General features: G+C 40.8%; 1 long non-coding RNA gene and 1 pseudogene across 1 annotated transcript; both read left to right on the top strand.

Moving 5' to 3' along the window:
• Positions 1–17,411: 17,411 nt before the first annotated feature.
• Positions 17,412–18,287, top strand: LOC113285600. Its single transcript, XR_003328781.1, has 3 exons — positions 17,412–17,421; positions 17,645–17,742; positions 18,275–18,287. It is a non-coding gene; the product is annotated as an uncharacterized LOC113285600 (long non-coding RNA).
• A 1,203-nt stretch (positions 18,288–19,490) lies between these two features.
• LOC113285599 lies at positions 19,491–20,983 on the top strand (annotated as a pseudogene).
• Positions 20,984–21,208: the final 225 nt, after the last annotated feature.

The following is a 21,208-nucleotide window of genomic DNA, read 5'->3' as shown; positions in this document are numbered from 1 at the left end:
TCTCCTGAGTTAATCTTCCTTTAGAGAATATGCTTCAGGCCGTTGCATTCACTGGTAGAGCGATGAATGAATCTGTGGCAGTGGCAGTACCTCAGGTCCATTATCTCTTGATCATTTGGAGGACGCCATGCAGGAAGTAATTGAACTTCCCCGTCTCGCACCCAGACTTCTAGTAATTCTAGAATCTTCCTTGTTGGAAATGGGAAGTGCGGGTATTGCAGATATGGTTTCTCTTGCGTTAACGGCTCCCGTCGTGAGAATTTCCGTGGACTTTGGTACGAAGCTCGTTTCAAGGGTGGAGTAGAGACGCGAGCGTATGTTGACGCAAACGCGGACCGTTTAGCTCGGAGATCTTGTAGACGCATAACTTTTCTCAAGGACTCTGCATCGGTAACAGTAGCACTATGAGGTGGTGGAACTAAGCACCGTTCATTAGTGCAATCTTTGTTTTCTTGAAGGCCTTGGTTGACTTCTCCTTCTTCAGGTGCTTCTGGCAGAGAGTATGAGCAGTTGAGGCTGCGCATTGTTGAATAACCCTCCGGACTTCTGCGAGGGTCTCTTGGTACATATTTTTTTAACAAATCTTCGTAAGATGGGTGCTTATCTTTTATCTCGCCATTACCATGACTCTCTAGGAGAATCGTTTCCCCGTGAAACTGTTTCAACTCCTTGATGTTGGTTGAATCTTGTGGATTGTTTCTTTTCTGCTCATGTCTGATGTCTGCATCGTTGATGGCATTCGCTGGGTGGACGCTTGCCGATTCCTACTACAATCGGTTTATATTCCTTAGAATATGAAGCATCTTGTCTTGCTGCTTGGCGATGTTAGCTTGATTCGCGAGAACATCTTCTAACATCCTGGCCATGTCTTTTATAGTGATTGGATTCTGATTACTTGTGATTTTCGAAGAATTCAACTGGTAGGGATACATCACGGAGCGGAAATTGAGATTGGAATGAAATCAGGTTAATGACTGAGTTTTAGAACTAAGATCTACCCGTTCTCAATTTCGAAAGATTGAAATGAAGGTTGAAATCAATTTTTTGCAATCGAGAGATCAACCTCCCGCTGTAGTCGCCAATTGTTTATGGGTAAAAACTGATTCTGCTATTTTTGGTAAACTTGGGTGTGTTGATGAGAAACGAATCCAAACCCTAAACAATGCACTGTGCGGGAGTACTTTTAGATTCGAGAGATTAATTGTAAGACTCAGGCCTAAACCAATAAATGGTCGTTCCATATTCAATTAGGTCACGAGGTGAAGGAGAAGGGTTGACCTTAGGGAGGGAAGCGAAGAAGGTGTTTGAGATTATGAAGGTGTTGGTTGTTTATAACTTGTATCAGAATGTCGAACTGGCTTGCATAATGTAAGCTATCATTTCTGGGTGCTTTCTGGATACTGTGTTGACAACACTTGGTTTTCTGTTATTTGGAAATAGGTTGGAGAACCTATTTATACAAGTCATTTGAGCGCAATCCTCATCTCGTAGGAAGTGGAGGAAGTTGAGTGATGGAGTAGTGGGGTCGTGTAAGTGATTGTCACACGATCACACCTTTGCCAACTTCCTTCATCATCGTTAACCATCCATGCTTCCTAACACATTCTCTTAATGGGCGCGTTGCACGCCGCACGATGTAAAATGCCAGACCAATACCCCAATAAGTATCCCCCAGTTTGTGACATGTTTGATATCTCGAATGAGTGGGTCAAGTCGTGGGACCTGCCGCAAGAAATAGCATACGGTGCTATTAGGTTAAATAACTAAGTTATTTAAGGAATTGATATTCATGAAATGTCGTGTGTGCTCGATGCATGTAATTCATCATTTTTCAAGAAAGAAGCTCAAGAAAATCGATATGCATGAAGCATCGCTGTTTTAAAGTTTGATTTAATAAGTCGCGGATTAAGCATCTTAAAGTGGCAGCATGTCCAACCATCTTCGAGTGATCGTTTGGAGGTCGCATGGGCGGGCCACCATCTGGTCGATCACTCCCTGTGACAGAGTGGCGTACGGTGATCATTGAGGCGCTTCATTGATCGCCTAACTTTTAATCCAAGCCGTCCGACCAAGCTGGAAAAGTTGGACGGACGAGATGATTTACGGCATATATTTGCTTTCATTGAAGAATTTTAGGGTTATTTAGAGGCGCGCGAACATCCCCTTTGGCTTGATCGAATCCAAACATGGGTGCTAATTTTGGAAGAACCGACCAGGCATGCGTGGAGACGGCCCGCCGGCGTGCATGTATAAACCTCTATGTCCCACAAAGATTCGATCTAGACCTCTCCATTTGACCGGAAAAATTGAGTGGTCGTGGTCAATTTGCGACAAAAATATATTGCCGCAAAGGGTTTAAAATCCGTGTGGCATGCCACCTTTGGGCCTGCGTTTCGAGGCGTCGGTTCCTAGTCTACATAGGTCGGCCGGTCACACGCAAAGGTGGGCCCACGGTGATTACATTGACATCCTTGGGACCTCTTGAGTCTATATCTACACCATCTGTTTAGGCTGGTGAAGATGGATGGTCACGATCAATCTACAACAGATGTGCATTACCGCGAACCCTAATTAAGGTTTTGAAACAGTCACGTCCTCGTGACTTTGGCCAAGCGGTTTGGCACGCTGTGAGCCTCCTCTTGGGAGATTGATCAAGTGGGCCCCATGTTGGGCTGACGGTGAACGCATGTGCACCTTCCTGATGGTCCTAAATGCGATCTAAGCCATCCAAATTGGCTGGCTAAATTGGATGGTTGTGATCGATTTAAGACACTAGTGGACTTCCGCGACCCTTAGAAGCATCACTCTTCCATGGTTCGAGAAAACGTTTCATTGCTCCATGGCCTTGCCGTAAGAAACCGATTGGATGAAGGAAAAGTGGGCCCTCCAATGTGTGATTAGCGCTTCCCTGATCATTCATGGGATGATCTAATCCGTCCAACCAGGCTGACGAAGTTGGACGGTTGCGATAGTTTTAATACTGCCCTGAACAGTCTATGCTCGTCGAGCTTTGTTTTTTAACAGCGTGATCACCCTGTTTAGGGTTGGTGTTTGTCAACGCTGGAATGTGTTTCAATAAATTCCAATTGGTTGGGACGCTAGCAGACCCACCGGCGGTCAATACAGTGATTGCCTAGTTCTGCCAGGAGTGGTCTGGGTTTGCTAAAACATGCGGTCAAATTGTGTGGTTGTGATTGTTTCTGAGACTGATATTAACAGTCTAGATTTTCCTTAAGAAATTCAAGCGTGATCGAGCTAACTTAAAACTGCGCCTATACGAGATTCTCTTTGTCAGAGAGTGATGTAGCATGTGTGAGTACTTTCATGCAGACTTCAATATTGACACTTCGGGAGATTCATGCTACTCTGCTGAGAGTGAACATTAATCGTCATGTCATGCCAACATTGAGGGTTCTCTTGCGTAACATAGCATAGGAAAATACAAGGCACACAATGCATTAAATGGATAATGCTACTAGGAAAATTCATAGAATATTCGGGATTGTTGCACCATTCTGAATGAATTTCATACATATTGAATTGCTCAATGAGTGAAGAGGTTTTTTGCACTCATCACTTCTTAAATGGATTTATACCCTTGCAGGGCGTCAACGCATTAAATACAGGGTTTTACAATTTTAGCCATATTCGAAAAACCACCATCAACAGCGGCGTGTAATACGCCCGTTACAAGAAAGTGTCATGAAGAAGGGCGGTTAGTAATGGCAAGAAGTAATGGTGTAAACGTTTCCTTCATCATGGAAGCATAAATCCTGACGTTACGCGTTACTCCACTCTTCCACTACTCAATTGTTTCCACTTCCTACGAGACCAGGGTATGTTTTACTACGACTTATATAAATAGGTTTTACCTATTTCCACCAAACAACAAGTTTTCGTCGGAGAACAACATAGTATCCAGAAATCAACTGGTAGCTTTCCATTCTGCTAGCCAGTTCTACTTTCTGATACAAGTCATAAACAACCATCACCTTCAGGATCAACGATTCTGGTCTCAACACTTTCTTCGCTTCCCTCCCTAAGACCAACCCTTCTCCTTTACTTTGTGACCGAAGCAAGCCTGGAACGTCCATTTCTTGGTTTAGGCCAGGATTGTACAGATTGATCTCTCGAATCAAAAGTACTCCCGTGTAGTGCATTGTTTACGGTCTAGATTTGTTTCTCATCCACACACACGAATTTACCAAAACCAGCAGAAACAGTTTTCACCCTCAATCAATTGGCGACCACAGTGGAAGATTAATCCCTCGGTTGCAATATCAATTTCCAATTTCCAATTTCATTTTTCAATCCCGATCTCAAGATGGTAGAACTCAGTTCCGGATCAGCAACAAACCCTGAAAACACTAGCACTGAAATCATACCTGGTATTACCGTTCCTTCCAGTGACATTAATGCGCCACCTATCAACACCAGCGGCGCGGAAAATGTTCCTTCAGGCGTTACACCTTCAATCACCAGAGCCAGAGCCGCCACCCCCAACGTCTCTTCAAGTGCGACACCTCTAACCGTCACCAGAGCCGTTGCTACTCCACCATCAGGACGAGAGACAGAGCCGCTGCTACTCCACCATCAGGACGAGAGACTGGAGGATCCAGAGGAATACAACCTTCCATTTACCATTGTCGATTTAATGGAGAGACATGAATCTCTTTCCAAAACTCAGACGGGTATGGCCACATCTCATAAGAATCCTATTCAACGTTTCGCTCTAGAAGCTGCCCTACTTCAACGTTTCGATCCAGGTGCCGCTTCAATGTTCGCTCCAGGAGCCGCTACGCTTCAACGTTCTCCCCAGAAGTCGCCACTCCTCCCTGCTAAAAATCATGTCGTAGCCACCACACTCCTCCCTGTCAAGGATCGTGATCACAGCCAACCCAGGTTCGCAGTGGTGGCCACTTTTTGGTCCATCTCGCCAAACCTCGTGGTCGTGGACAGTTTACTCACTTACGCATCCAGCCAATACCTTTGCTTCCATGGATGCCCATGCAATTCCAGCCAACCTATTTTGGTTCCCACGAAGATGTAGTCTCTTATGATCACATCTGCTTCCAAGAACTGTTGTTGCTCGTTTGTCGATACCATCCAGAGCTTTACCATAGCAACAACCACTACGAGGTTTCACGTGAAAGAAGTAATAGAGTCACCAGTACGGATGCAAGATGATGTATTTATCGTGGTCAGCTCACCGACCATACAAGATAGAAACATGTAAACCACACTTGGGGACTGAGGCTCTACACGGGATCCATTCACTTTCAAAGCTCAGAAGACACGGTCAACCAAAAGTCATAGCCGCGACAAGTCATCCACCCTTCAAAGGTGTAGCGTAATAATATCATCACCTCTATGTCTAGAAGGCGCCTGAACACTATACGAGGCCGCGACGGATCCCAAGCCTACTCAGAGAAAACATCTTCAGTAACCAAAGAGAAGTGTGACTGGGGACTGCTCATCACGGCCCATCCCCGAAAATAATCAAGCATTCATGAGATAACTCCAGAGACGCGGCTGAAACATTTTTCTTGAAGAGAGAGAGGGAGCCACGATTAACGACATAACTCTCTCACTTCTACCTCTTCGTTATCCAGAATGTTTTGTCCATGCGATATTCCAAGCATCCCAGCATCACATCCAGGAGAGCATGATAAGATTATATAAAATCTCATAGGCGTGGATTCAAGGCGATGCAATTAAAGTAGGCTACACCTGGGGACTGAAGCTTCCTTTATGTTTAGAAGCTTAAACGCAGTCACCACCTTACCAGCGAATGCAGCAGAAGCACATCTTCCACGAGAAACTAGGCTCAGGATAATTACACATGGGTACTACCAGAATGGGATTCCTTCACTGCCCTCAACCAGGTTATTTCCGATTTCAACATCATCACTGTCGAAGTTTTACGAGCCGCAAGAATTTCTCAACATGAAGACGTACACGTGCATCAAAGACCCCAAAAGCACGCCACAGAGATACATTCACATATCCATCCACGCCATCGGATCTAACAGAAGTATAACTGGGGACTGCCCACTGCACTCCATGCACTAGTCCAAGATTCATAAGATGGTTCAAAGGATGTCGTTTGGAACGAAGTCTTTGAAGACTTGATAGCGGCACATCGGCAACGGAACGTCTCACAACTCATCTATTTCACCTAATGGATCCGGAAGATTTCGACCATACAAGCATCCACAGCATATCATCATCGCAATCAGAAAGTCTAGATACCAAATAACCTAAAGTCAAGGATGAACCAACAACGCAAGAAAAATCTCCAAGATTAGACCTGACATTATTTCATCCATCCATCCCAAGAGTGCAATGGAGTTTGGTAAATTTTGAAATCCACTGGAGAGGTCAGATACTCATTCTTCTGGAGTCAGAACCTTATCACACATTCTGAAGAAGATCGATGGTACTGTTGGGTGGATACATGCGAAAGCACCTACCTTGAGTTCTCCTGGATCGCCTTGCTTATTATTATTGGAGATTGCTTTGTTACCATTAATACTCGCTCTACCACCACGAAGAGGATCTAGATATTGCAGATGAAAGTACGGAGCCGGACGAACAACAAAAAACAGAAGAGGGTCGATACCCCTTTTCATATGAACGCAGTTTATAGGGTTTGAACAGAATAAGGATTCCTTATTGCTCCATGAACGGGAATAGATGACTGGGTGCACCACACTCATGCTCCATATCCGAACAAGTAGTGTGACAATATCCTCGCTCCATGAACGAACCAGCAACGCGTCACTACGAGGAACACCAGTCGCTCAACCTGCAACTCTCCATGGCTCCAGCACTCCGCGGTCAAGCCAACTCTCCATGGATCCAGCACTCCGCGGTCAAGCCAACTCTCTATGGCTCCAGCACTCTGTGGTCAAGCCAAATCTCCATGGCTCCAGCACTCCGCGGTCAAGCCAACTCTCCATGGCTCCAGCACTCCGCGGTCAAGCCAACTCTCCATGGCTCCAGCACTCCGTGGTCAATCCAACTCTCCATGACTCCATGACTGCAGCACTCCGCGGTCAAGTCAACTATCCATGGCTCCAGCACTCAGTGGTCAAGACAACTCTCCATGGATCCAGCACTCAGTGGTCAAGCCAATTCTCCATGGCTCCATCACTCTGTGGTTAAGTTAGCGCCACCGTTCCAGCATTTCGTGATCCATCCAGCAAGCCTTCCAAGTGCCATTTTCACTATTCCGCGAACTGAAGCCAGTTTCCACCATTCCGCGGACTGTAGCCAGTTTCCACCATTCTGTGGACTGAAGCAAGTTTCCACCATTCCGCGGACTGAGGCCAGTTTCCACCATTCCGCAGACTGAGGCCAGTTTCCACTATTCCGTAGAATGAAGCCAGTTTCCACCATTCCGCGGACCGAATCCAAACGCCGTATCTGCATGTTCCGTGACCTAACCATCCAGCGCCCGTTTCGCTGGCCAAGTTACAGCGCCATCTTCTCTTCTCCACAGACAGCCAAAGCAGCACCACCATCACCGTTTGGTAGCCAAAGCAGCGCCATCTCCTCGCTTGCCAGGAAAGCAGAGCCATCATCACCATTCTGTAGATAAATTTGCAGCGCCAGCCTTAGCATTCCGTAGCCGAACCTGTAGCGCCGGTATTAACGCTCCGTGGCCAAAGTGGCAGTGCCAACGCTAACACCCTATGTTCGCGCCAAAGTTATGCAAAGCCACCAATGCAAGGATCACAGATTCTTCATGCCTTCTGACAAAATTTAGCCAAATTCTCCTGACAATCTCTCCATGACTTGTCGTTTTTATTTTATCCTTGCATGTCACCATCTCATGCTTACCCCGCAACAATGCTACTGTCACGGGCTAAGCAGGGGACTTAATGTTGCTGGTGGTTTTTACCTTAGGGTTAAAATCGTAAAACCTTGAATCTGATGTGACGTCACTTTGTAAAGAAGCGGAGCCATGAGTGTCAACCTCTTCACTGGCATATTTATTGAGCCGTTCAATATATTTACATGAAATTTATCCAGACTGGCGCATGTAGCAACAATCCCAGATGCTCCGTAAATTTCGGCGCCCTGCCTATATTACTTATTAATATAAGACTCACAGAGTACCTTTCCAGTGCTATGTTCCCCGGCAGAACCCTTAATATTGGTATGGCATGACGTATTTGTGTTCACTCGCAGAAGAGTAGCACGGATCTCCAAGTACCAAAGTTAAGGCCCTTGCACAGAATACTCAGTCAGAAAGCGCATTGCACTCTGTAAATAAGGAATTTTGTGCCAGCACATAGAATTCAATCAATTTTGTGATAACTCACAAAATTCATGAACTTTACTAATTTACAAAGTTAGGGTTTTTGCGCCCTGCGCAGTATATTAGACCCCGTCGGTCGAGACTATGCTTAAACAACTAAGCAATTAATCCGCCATGGATTAGCAGATGCAAAATCTTGCCCAGAATCAGAAAACAAGGAGTCGCAGGATAGGAGCGGCAACAAAAAGAGGCGTGGCCATGCCTTAGGTCAACCGACGCCATTTTCCATTGGCCACGCCCCATCCTAAACCGGACCTATTTTCCTCGACCAATCAGGTCACCTTAAACTTTCCACACGCACATAAGTTGTGTCCGGGCCCATACTTGCCGGCCCCATACTTGCCGGCCCTATTTTCCATCGACCAATCAGGTCGCATAAACCTGCCACAACTTTAAAAAGGGTGGAAATTGTGTCAAAAGGTTACCCTACCAAGATGGCTTCCCAAAACCATGCCAACATGCCAAAAATAAACATGTGAGGCGCACATTCCAAACGGCATGCCAAACATGCCAAACACGCATGCCAGGCGCACATGCCAAACGGCATGCCGAACATGCCAAAAGCATGCCAATCGCACACGCCAAACAGGCATGCCAAGTTCACATGCCAAACGTGCCACCTGCTGCATACTACATGCCATATACGCTAATTAGGGTTTCGACATGCCAAACCCTAATTTAGGCAAAGTTGTCGCGCCAACCGAGCCAAACAATGCTCCACAGAATATGGGGATAAATATGGCCATTAAAATTGATGTTGCCACACCACGTTTGAATCTAACACCAAGGTTCCCAAAATCCAGCGGCCATGGCTATACTAGGCGCCACTTGCACCACCGTGTCGCTGGAATGCACAAACTATGCCAGCCATGCCGCAACACCACTAGCATGCACTAAAGGCGCCATTGTGCCATTACCAGGAGCCAATGGAAGGTATCCACAATCAACGGCTACTTTTCCCCATGAGATGCAATCTCAGCCATCCAAGATTGCCACCAAATCGCCAGACTTGTGGCAACTTTTAGGCGACCAGCCGCCTAAATCTAGTGGCCATGTCTACGCCAGGTGCCACTTGCACCACCGTGCCACTGACATGCACGAGTCATGCCAGCCATGCTGCAATGCCGCTGGCATGCACCAAAGGTGTCACTGCGCCATTACCAAGCGCCAACGGAAGGTATCCATAATCAACGACTACCTTTCCTCATGAGATGTGATCTCAGCCATCCAAGGCGCCACCAAATTTCCAGACTTGTGCCAACCTTTAGGCGACCCTCCACCTAAATCTAGTGGCCATGGTTACGTCAGGCGCCACTTGCACCACCGTGCCACTGACATGCACGAGCCATTCCATCCATGCTGCAATGCCGCTGGCATGCACCAACGATGCCATTGCGCCATTACCAGGCGCCAACAGAAGGTAGCCATAATCAAAGGCTACCCTTCATCATGAGATACGATCTCATCCATCAAAGTTCGCCACCGAGCCGGCAGGCTTGTGGCAAGTTTCAGGCGACCAGCCAAGACAAGCCTAATAGCATCGCATGCTATTTTCCTGCGGCAAGCCTCTTGATTTTTACTTTCCACGCGTAGAAAAGTCCTACATGTTTTCCACGAAACACTCGAGACATCAAACATGTCACAAACTGGGGGATACTCATCAGGGTATGGGTCTGGCGGTTTACAACGTACGGCGTGCAATACGCCCGTTACAAGAAAGTGTCATGAAGAAGGGCGGTTAGTAATGGAAAGAAGTAATGGTGTAAAAGTTTCCTTCATCATGGAAGCATAAATCCTGACGTTACATGGTACTCCACTCTTCCACTACTCAATCGTTTCCACTTCCTACGAAACCAGGGTACGTTTTACTACAACTTGTATAAATAGGTTTTATCTATTTTCACCAAACAACAAGTTTTCGTCGGAGAACAACATAGTATCCAGAAATCACCTGGTAGCTTTCCATTCTGCTAGCCAGTTCTACTTTCTGATACAAGTCATAAACAACCACACCTTCAGGATCAACGATTCTGGTCTCAACACTTTTTTCTCTTCCCTCCATAAGACCAACCCTTCTCCTTCACTTTGTGACCGAAGAAATCCCGGAACAGCCATTTCTTGGTTTATGCCAGGATTGTACAGATTGATCTCTCGAATCAAAAGTACTCCCATGCAGTGTATTATTTAGGGTCTAGATTTGTTTCTCATCCACACACACGAATTTACCAAAACCAGCAGAAACAATTTTCACCCTCAAACAATAGGTAAACATATTGCTTAAATGATTAACTCCCTCTTACATAATGATCAGTAAACCATATGTATGTAGTATGAAACTACTAAATAATTCTCCTACTTTTTGTCAATAAAATTAACAAAGGTACAAAAATCATGGGATCATAAAGAATACAAACAAAAGATATCTTAAGTTTTAAGGAAGACAGAGATACTACATAAAAATGCAACTCCTCATATCAACTTATTTTAGATGATATCATTTAGTAATAAATATTTAGCGCTCATCCTAGGAGAATAAAAAGATACAACCATACATAGATACACTTCCCACAAAGATATAGCAATTAAGCACAAGTTCATTTAAGAACTCCCCCCCATAAAATGTCATTATCGAGAGAACAACATGAGTGACCTTTTTTCGTGAAAAATAAGGGTTTTGGACATTAATAAATCACAAGGATTTGTATCCATATTATCAACATAAATTAATCTCAAGGTCAGTTACGAACAACATGATACTCAACATAAGAGAATCTTACGGAGTGTGTCAAGCAGCAAAACACAGAAGTGTGATCACAAAAAGATCAATACTGCGAGAAAAATCTCTAACAGTTTGTTTTATTTTCCGTTTATAAAAGCATAATAGATTTAACTTCTGAGCATATATGAAATATTAGCTCGATTCACGAGAATTTTACAATAATTAAATTAATAATGATTACATACTGCAAGTTCATCTTCCAACAACTCTAGAATTAAAATAAATAAATCTAAAAACATGCAAGATGAAAAATATTGGAAATAGCCATGTGTAATCACAATCTTTGTTATACCAAAACTAGTTATCCTTCTCAAGAAAAAAATTCTCAAAAGAAGTTTCTTAGATAACAAAAGCAAAAACAGTCAAAGGATTACTCGTATTCTTCGTCGTCGGAATCACCCATAGAAGCTTGAATTTTGTCTATTGCGTTGTCGGGAAATTTTGTAGAAATCACACATAATTATCTTTGCATACCTTTTACCATGGTCTTGATCATGCAAACATCCCTGCGAATTCGTTGAAGAAGACTCAAGGTTGTTGGATCACAAGAACCGTCAAGAGGTGAAATAGAGGCCATTTTCATTTTGTTCCCATCCGTTCTCATACGTTTGAACGTACTTTCACGAACTAAAGTGGGATCTCCAATGAAGTTCCAAATTGGATCAATATCAAGTTCTTCGCAGATGCGTCCAATCAGACAAGAAAACCCAAATATCTTCTTGGATACCATCATTGATACCATTTGTGAAATCATCAATCTACATATGTCAAGATTTTTAGTTCCCGTTTTAAGGAAAAAAACTAGCTCTGCAAAATCAGGACTCCAATATGCATCCCCAATTTTAAATGGAAAAATGTTAGGGATACCCAACTTACCAAAAACTTTAAGAGGCATACTAAGCTCCGAAGTAGGAAGCTTCCCATCTTTCCAACCAACATTCTTTCCACAAAGCTCGAGAGAAATGGTTGCAAGGGATGGTTTTTCTTCTTTAGGTCTTGGAAGTTCAAAATTACCAAGAGAATATTTGTGAGTGCTGAGATAAAATCTCGATTAACAACAATTTTTCCTCCCCCAATCATTGATTTAAAGCTCATCTTATCGAGATTAACATCATACATGTTTGCATAAAACATTCTAGTAAGAAGATCAAACCCTCTCCCAAGCCCGCTAAAGATGTCTCCTAGATCATATTCATCAAAACAGACTAGATATTCCGTTTTAACATACCCTTCTTCTAATTTCTTTTATAGAATAATTTCTCTAGTTGTAATTATTTCAAAGGTCTCGTTACAATCTGTGTTAATAAAACGGATCCTGAGTTCTTCAGGAATTTTCCTATGCTTTGGTTTTTTACTAACTTCTTTTGTTCTTGTCATATAAAAGAAATAGAAAAGATTTGATCTTACTTGAATAACTTATTTTAAAGATGATTGCTTGATTTCCTCCTTCTTGATGTACTTCCTTATAACAAAGAGAAAAACCAAAAATTTGTGAATTAACAACCCAATTTGTGAAGGCATCGTTCATGAACTCACGGAAGAAGAAGGAGTAAGGGAGTACGTGTACTCTTTTAATAAAGACTTAATGGGCTTGGCCGGGTTCGGGTGTTGGACTTTAAGTTCAAACCTCCCTTTCTTCTTCTTTTTTTTTAAAAAAAATATTCCTTCAGGAGATACAATCATACCATGTTTTTGAATTCCGAATCAATTCCCAATTTTTTATTATAAGATTATCAATATCAATAAGATAATTAATCTTATTCTTAGCTCTATGGAAAAATTCCATAGCACGAGAAAACGAATTGACAATCACAGAAAATAAAAGACCCGTAATTTATATCGATCTTACGACATCGTGAAATTGGAGCCAGCTTAACAACTTGTGATGTTATGATCAAAATTTGCTACAAGTTTCTTCTTTTAGCTATGTGATTTGGGATCTTAAAATACGGAACCTAAAAAAAAACAGAAACAATCCTTTACAACAACTTTCCCCATCTTAAATTGATACATGATGGGGTGAAGCCAGAATCTTGTTAACAAGAGGTTGAACGGGCAGCTAGCTCATAAACCAATCTGGCGTGATAGTTTTCTGGAGTAGTTTCTTCATCCTCATGGTGATCAAGAGATGAATTACCAACGTCTTCTGAAGTAATCAAAATTGTAGCAGTTGTACACCTTTTTCTGACATGCCCAGGTTTTCTACACTGATAGCAAGTCTTTGCAGAGACTGAACTACGAAGAGGCTCCTCCTTACTTTTGAATGTTTTTTCAAAAGCCATAAAAAGATCTTCGTCAATAGACCCCCTTATATTGCATTCCTTAAACAGATTGTTTAACAATCTTTTAAGACAACGCAACTTCTTACACTTAGCAGGAAGTTTCTTGTTTTTAACAATTGCAGAAGATTTTTTAATTTTTTCCGTCGATTCTTCACAATCACTGAATATTTGTTGGTAAGCTTTTACGTCGACCAAGTTTATCTTATATTTTTGACGAAAGTCAAAAGATAATCATGTGAAAATCTCCTGGTAACATATTATATGATTTGTGTGATACAGTCATTTGATGTAGACTTGGAATATTTCATAATGATTATTTCAATAACTTGAAAATTGCTATAAGAATGTTTGTTCGTGAAAACAACTATTGTCTACCTATAAGAATGTTTCAATGATTTAAGTAGAGTTTAGAACACTTAACCACAATTGGATTATAGACATAGTATGCGTACTTGCATATATGATGATCCAAGACCGGTTTAGTATGCATACTCGTATACGTACTGGCGAGGTCAGGTGAAGTCCCGGTGCCTTGGTATGCGTACCCGTACGCATACTGGCGAATTCAGTTGAAGTCCGGGAACTATTGTATGTGTACCCGTACGCGTACTAATTCAACCGTTATTTTGGATGCGTGGTAGTATGCGTACCCGTACGCGTACTGTCAGACACAATCCAAGTCCGGCTACTTAAGTATGCGTACCCGTTTGCATACTTGAGTGGGTTAAAGTTCTAGAATCGGTTGTGACATGAACAAATACATTTATGTAATAAGAAATGCAATTACTTGCAAATCGTGGCTATAATGTTCATGAATTGATTCAAGTGAATCAAACCGATTTTGCTTCAATTGTGTTCTTGTATACTTCTATGAGAATATAGAAATTGAACAACTCTGTAACTAGTTTGATTTGAGTCATTTGAACTAGTGGTGATTAAGATGAATAAGGTTGATATGAAAGTGTTCATATGGCTAACTTCGGTTAACTATTGTTGAGACAACCTAGTGTACACGTTTAGGTACGGTTACCCATATCTAAATGAAGTCACATTTCATTTGTGTGTAACAAGCTAAGTCCATCTAACGATGGAGAGATATTTCTTTGTTTTCAAGCAAACATAGCTTGTCTCTTAGATCAAGTTTTATCTAACAGTGAGTATTGATTTCTTTGTTCCAAAGATATCAAACCCTGATTTGAAGACTATATAAGGGAGAACTCTAGCAACTGGGATACCTAATCCCCACACCTCCTGTGTGATACTAGTTGCGACTAGAGTCGATTCTCCTTTAACCTTAGGTTAATTCCAAAACCCTGTAGGTTAACGACTAAAAGAGTTCATTGGGATTGTGAAGCCTGACCTAACTATTTTCTCTGTAATTGCGTGTTCTAATCTGACTTCTACTATCGTGATTGAGTATTATCTTTGCTAAGATTTGATTGAGATTATCTCCGATAGATAAGATTAAAAGAAGTCACAGACATCTTCGTCTCATCGTTTGTAATTCCACAATATCTTTTTTTGCTTCCACACAATTAAGATTATTGTGAGGTGATTGATAATACTTGGTTGTTCTTCGGGAATATAAGTCCGGTTTATGAATTGGTTCTTGTGCACCTTGATTTATCATAAGACGAAACAAAACTCATAGGTATTTCTTTGGGAGATAGATTTATCTATCTCAATAGACTTTTCTGTGCGAGATATATTGGTTTATCAAGTCTTCGACTTTGGGTCGTAGCAACTCTTGGTTGTGGGTGAGATCAGCTAAGGGAATCAAGTGCGTAGAATCCTGCTGGGGTTCAGAGACGTAAGGAGCGCGGCCATACCTTGATCAGTGTGACATTGGTTAGGGATCAAATACATTCCAGTCCAAAGTTCATTGGTAGTATGTTAGTGTCTGTAGCGGCTTAATACAGTGTGGTGTTCAAAGCTGGACTAGGTCCCGGGGTTTTTCTGCATTTGCGGTTTCCTCGTTAACAAAATTCTGGTGTCTGTGTTATTTCGTTTTCGCATTATATTTTGTTATACAATAGAAATATCACAGGTTGTGCGCTAAGTTCAATCATTTCTTAAATCCGACCTTTGGGTTGTTGATTGAACTGGTTGACACTTGGATATTGGTTTGTGATACCGCCCAAGTTATTTATCTTATTCAATCGGGCTCGCAAATTCCGATTTGTTTGATTGCAGATTGAATTGAGAAATTGAGATACAACTCTTTGATATACTTTTCTAAAGATTGAGTCTGAATGTCTAGTTTATTCTCTTGAAAGTATATTGGAGTTTGTCCACTCAGATTTCGAACGAAATATTGGGTGTGGTTGTTGTACCTCCGCTTTTTCAGCTGGTACGCTTAGTTATCCCCAAAATTCTTGTTGTCAGTGGATACGGAAGCGCTCGACTGTCAGATTCTATCCAACTGAGCCTCTCTTATGGAAGGAGTCATGGGAACTAGGAAAGAATCCAATGGCAAGTAGGGGGTCTCCACTTCATGGTCCACGCATAAAGCTTATTGAGAAGACTCATTCGCTATTTGCTGAGACCAAAGAACACACCTTTGAGTCCAAGGCTGCTGAAGAGCATGCAAGATTGCTAAGGTAACATATGTGGAATATGCATATGCTATGGTGTCCTAAATCCTTCACAAGTTCAGACCAGAATTAAAATCATTTCAGACTCCGATTCTGAATTTCCATGTTTGAAATCATACGTTTAGTTACACATTATGATTCTCAACTATACTAGTCACGTTATTATACATTGGTTACATAATACGATTCTTAATTTAGAGGCGCGGTGAAGCTGCAGCGTATAACTAGATTAGTCATATAAGTATGTATGTACATTATAGGAATACCATATCAAATTATTTAACAAAAACTACTATATTCTTACTCTGTATCCTCTAGAATACTAGGTATAACAGAGAACTAAGAGAAGTAGATGATTTGAATCTACTAAAGTTATTACTTCCTGACTTAGTTTTATACTTAATTTTTCCACCATCAGATGCAAGTGTATGAACGATGAAGATCAAGATGAGATTTTAAAAAACAAGGGAGTTAATATCAACCATCCATCCACTAACATCTGACGGTGGAGAAATTAAGTCAGGAACTTTAAGTCAAGGGATCATTCCATATGTATAAGTATGTACATACAAAATTAAATAGGTTAGGGTCTTAGAATGTTGACTAATAGTATTAGTTATGTAACTTAAATGGCAAAGGTTTGAAAAAGATTTGATTTTTTTTTTTAGAAAGATACCACTAGGCGCTCAGATCACTGACGCCTAATGCCCCTTTTAAACGTGCATTTTTTTTTACTGTGTGGGGCTCATTGGAAAATAATGCCACTTTCGTGCCTAGGCGATGCCTTGCACAATATAAGGTTTCTATTTTTTGGTAAAACTCGAGCCTCTTCAATTTCAGGAAGTCAGACTGTAATATGTTCTGTTAATATGTATCCCTCTGTGTGTGCTTTGTTATTTTACCCAACTCTTTATGCAGAATACAGCATGAGTTAGAGGTGAGCACAAAGCAGACTATATTTGTTGATTCGAGTGTTAGTGATACAATCCGAACGTGTATTGCACTTGGCAATCATCGAGCTGCAATGAAAGTCAGATCAGAATTTAAGGTCAGCAATCCACATTCCACAGTTTATTGTCGGTACTATTTTTTGTTAGTGGATGTTGATAGAGTAGAACATGATTTGTGTGTCTGAAGAGGGAATTGTTTTAGGGACTGATTGGACCATCCTGCTCAAATTGAATTTGAATTCTTTCGCCATTTCACTTTAACCAATTTAATCAGCTTTCGAAAATGGCCCTTTTCTTGTCTAATAGAGTCGTGAATCGTTATTACTAAAAAGAAATCTGTATTTTCTATGTACTATTCTCAATATCTAACTGTAAGATCCCCTGCAGGTTTCTGAAAAAAGATGGTATTGGCTCAAAGCATTTGCTCTGGCTACAAAAAGAGATTGGGATGCACTAGAAAAAATTTCCAAGGAGAAGAAACCACCTATAGGTAAACCTTATTCAATAGTTTTCTATTTACTTCAGATAGCAAGTTAAAGAGCTCAAAGTCTAATGCTTTCTTGCCATTCACGTGTCATTCAAGAGCTGGATATCTGACTTTGTGTTAAATAGAGGACATATAGATTACCATACCATTTACCACTTTTGTATTAAGATGATGCTTTGTTCTCCTGCAAGTGTCGGCGGTTTTTTGCATCAAACACTATATACAGATTATAGACCGTTTGTTGAGGCGTGCATTGATGCAGATGAGAAAAGTGAAGCTCTCAAATACATTCCGAAACTCACGGATCTCACAGAAAGAGCTGAGGTATTTCTCTATTAGCACTTGGCCTTCTACTTAACATGTTACTTGCTGTAAGAGAGCATTTCTCAGAAACTGATAAGAAAGATCCTTGGACAAATAAATACTGGATTTAGTGAAGTAGTTGTATAAGGTCCTCCATTGTTAAATATTTTTCGACAGAGAAAGTCGAGTTCAGTTATGTGCACATTCCTCTAAAGAGTGTATATTTGACAGGTTCTTTTTTTATTTTGGTTGATTTGTTAACTGTTGGCCTCATTACCCTCCATGTTTAGAATCTCGACCCTCATTAGATAACTCCCTAAATTAAATCAATGGTCGAGAATGAAATGTTACGTGCACACTCGTTAAGGAGTGTGCACAAAATAGAAAGTCTTATATTTACTAGAGAAAGTCAGTCAGTTTTTAGCATGTTTCAAAAATGGCAAGGGTGCAAATGTTAAATGTTTCAAAGTCGTTAAATGTTAACCAAAAATAGAACTTTTTCTTGCTTCTCTAAGGTGTTGTCTTCTTTAAACTGAACTATTTTTGGTTTCAGTCTTATGCTCGTATTGGGATGGCAAAAGAAGCTGCAGATGCTGCAACTCAGTCGAAAGACGGCGAGTTGCTAGGCCGGTTGAAGCTGACCTTTGCTCAAAATGCTGCTGCGTCATCTATTTTCGACACACTGCGGGACCGACTAGGAGTCTCTTAGCTGTGTCGTTTCAGTTCATTTTCTATGTTTTTCTCTGTATGAAACTGTTGAAACTATTTTCCTGGTTTCATGGTTCATTGGTCTGGATCTGAATGGTACAAAAGATATACGTCAGTGGGTACTCAGACCCTGTACAGGGTTTATAAATGTATATACTTAATACGAATGTGTGTGCGTTGTGTAATGTAAATGAGTTTTTTTGTTTCATATCCTTGGTCCTGCACTAGGTAAAAGTTATAATACCTAATGGAAACCAATTTTTATTGATCTCTCTCTTTCTTTTGCACAATGAGAACCTACTGCAGCCATTGGTGTTCGCATAGCACACCTTGACTGATCACATCAGCTTGCCCATGCAGAGTCCTCTTGCCGTTGATTCTGCCGAACTCCACCTTGAAAACATGCAACCTTTGGTGCAGGCTCACTTATTTATTTTTTTGCAAAACAAGTAGCAACTCTAAATGCTGATTATTTTGGTTGTGTTTGTTTCTTCTTCTCTTTGTTATATACTACTAAAGGGAGATTGCAATTAAGGTTGTTATATACTAATTAACTATGACACTATAAGCACTCTTCCTGGAACCAGTTTAAGGCCCATGGATCGTTTAACTCACTCACCTTGAAACACAAATGGTTAAACGAGCCTATGTATTTTCTTTTTTGGGAAAGTAAGAGCCTATGTATCATTCAATGAAAGAACACAACTCACATTTTGCAGTTCGTTTCATGCAAGAAAACAAAGAAAATAGGTGAAGAAGTGGGTACGTTAACACATAAACTAGAACCACTTGCGATATATACCAAACCAAATACTCCTCAAAAATCTAATCCATGTAATGAGAAAAAAGCTGAGCAAAACCAAAATAAAGTAGTGGATTAAGTAATAAACACATCTCAGTTTAGCTGTTATGGATTCAATTATTTCTGAGATTGTATTGTCTCAGAATAACCGAACAATGACTATATATATAGAGGTCTTACTCAAGCATAGTATTCATCAATACAACACGCATAAACTCAAAGCAGTCTTACATATTTAGGTTATCTTCTGCTAATTAAGATGGGAAGAATGGGTTATTCAAGCATTTTAATATTTATGGTTTTTGGATTGTTAGGTTCAGCTTATGCTCAATTGAAGATGGGTTTTTATGCTCAAAGTTGTCCTAAAGCTGAGAAGATTATACAAGACTATGTGCTGAAACGAGCCCCCGTTGTAGCTGCACCTCTACTTAGAATGCATTTTCATGACTGTTTTGTCAGGGTAAGCAAATATTTGTTAGATCACCACTGACGTTTTTTTCGTACTAGAACTTGTGTGGCTTCTTGTTAAGGTAAATGCCACTGGAGGGTTTGCCACTTGGATACATAGTTAAAAAATCTGTCCAAGTATTTTTTTTTCTTTTTGTTAACACCATCTTAGTTACCCTACCCTCTATGAATTGCACTTATTATTTTTAATTGGCATGCATGGGAAGCATGGAGCTATTAACATGTAAGTATATAAAATACTAGGCTAGATTCAGTGGTACCACTATCTAATAGCATATATATGTATTTTATCCAGGGTTGTGATGCATCTGTGTTATTGATCTCAACTTCGAACAATCAAGCAGAAAAAGATCCCCAACCTAACCTGACTCTCTGAGGTTTCGACTTCATTGACAAAGTGAAAAGCATAGTGGAAGCCGCATGCCCTGGTGTTGTTTCTTGTGCAGGTATTATCTCTTTAGCTACAAGGGATTCAGTTGTTGCCATAGTAAGAAACTCAAGGATATACACATTTATCTCATTTCATGTTTAACTGAGCTTATTAATGCTTATTATATATTAGAATTTTTAGTGGGCAAGTGTAACTGACTAATATGTATATTTTGCCATCATAACAGGGAGGGCCAACATGGAAAGTCCCGACTGGACGACGAGATGGAAGAATTTCGGTAAGGTCTGAGGCATTAAGAAACATCCCCAATCCTAATAGCAACTTTGCTACCCTTCGATCAAATTTTGCTAACAAAGGGCTTAACGTGAAAGATCTTGTTTTGCTATCCGGTAAATATAATAAATAATCCCTACACTCAAGTCTAACTATATATATATTATACAGTAAGATTTAACGTAAATGGATGTCAATCTCTAGGTGCTCACACAATTGGTGTCTCTCATTGTAATCCTTCATTTTCAAACCGTCTATACAACTTTACTGGCAGAGGAGACCAAGATCCTTCACTAGACAGTAAATATGCAGCTAATTTGAAGGCAAGGAAATGTCGAATAATAACTGATAACACAACAATATCTGAGATGGACCCAGGAAGTTTCAAGACTTTTGATTTAGGTTACTACAAAAATTTAGTTAAAAGACGAGGTCTTTTCCAATCAGACGCAGCTCTCATTACAGACGCTGCTTCAAAATCATTTGTTACTCAATTACTCCAAGGTGGTTTATCGAATTTCTTTGCAGAATTCACCACATTTATGGAAAAAATGGGTCAACTTGGAGTAATGACTGGATCAACCAGAGAGATTCGGAAGAAATGTTCAATTATTAATTAGTTTGTGCGCGCCAGTTTAGTTGGTGGTTTGTTTGTTAATTAATTTGTTTCTTTCTGTTTTTCATTTTCTCTTGAGCTGTCGTGATGGTTCCGTTCTTCAGCTATTCTTCTTGTTTTCTTTCTGGTTTTCATTCATAAATTGATTGGGCATTTAACTTTGTATAATGGTAATGGAAAAGGAAAAAAAAGAATAATTTTTTTTTTTGACACGATCAGCAGGGATTAA

The sequence above is a fragment of the Papaver somniferum genome, chromosome 6 (assembly GCF_003573695.1).
Source record: "Papaver somniferum cultivar HN1 chromosome 6, ASM357369v1, whole genome shotgun sequence".
In the NCBI taxonomy this organism is placed as follows: domain Eukaryota; kingdom Viridiplantae; phylum Streptophyta; class Magnoliopsida; order Ranunculales; family Papaveraceae; genus Papaver; species Papaver somniferum.
Note: the sequence above shows the minus strand (reverse complement) of the source record. Positions and strands in the feature narration are given on the sequence as shown.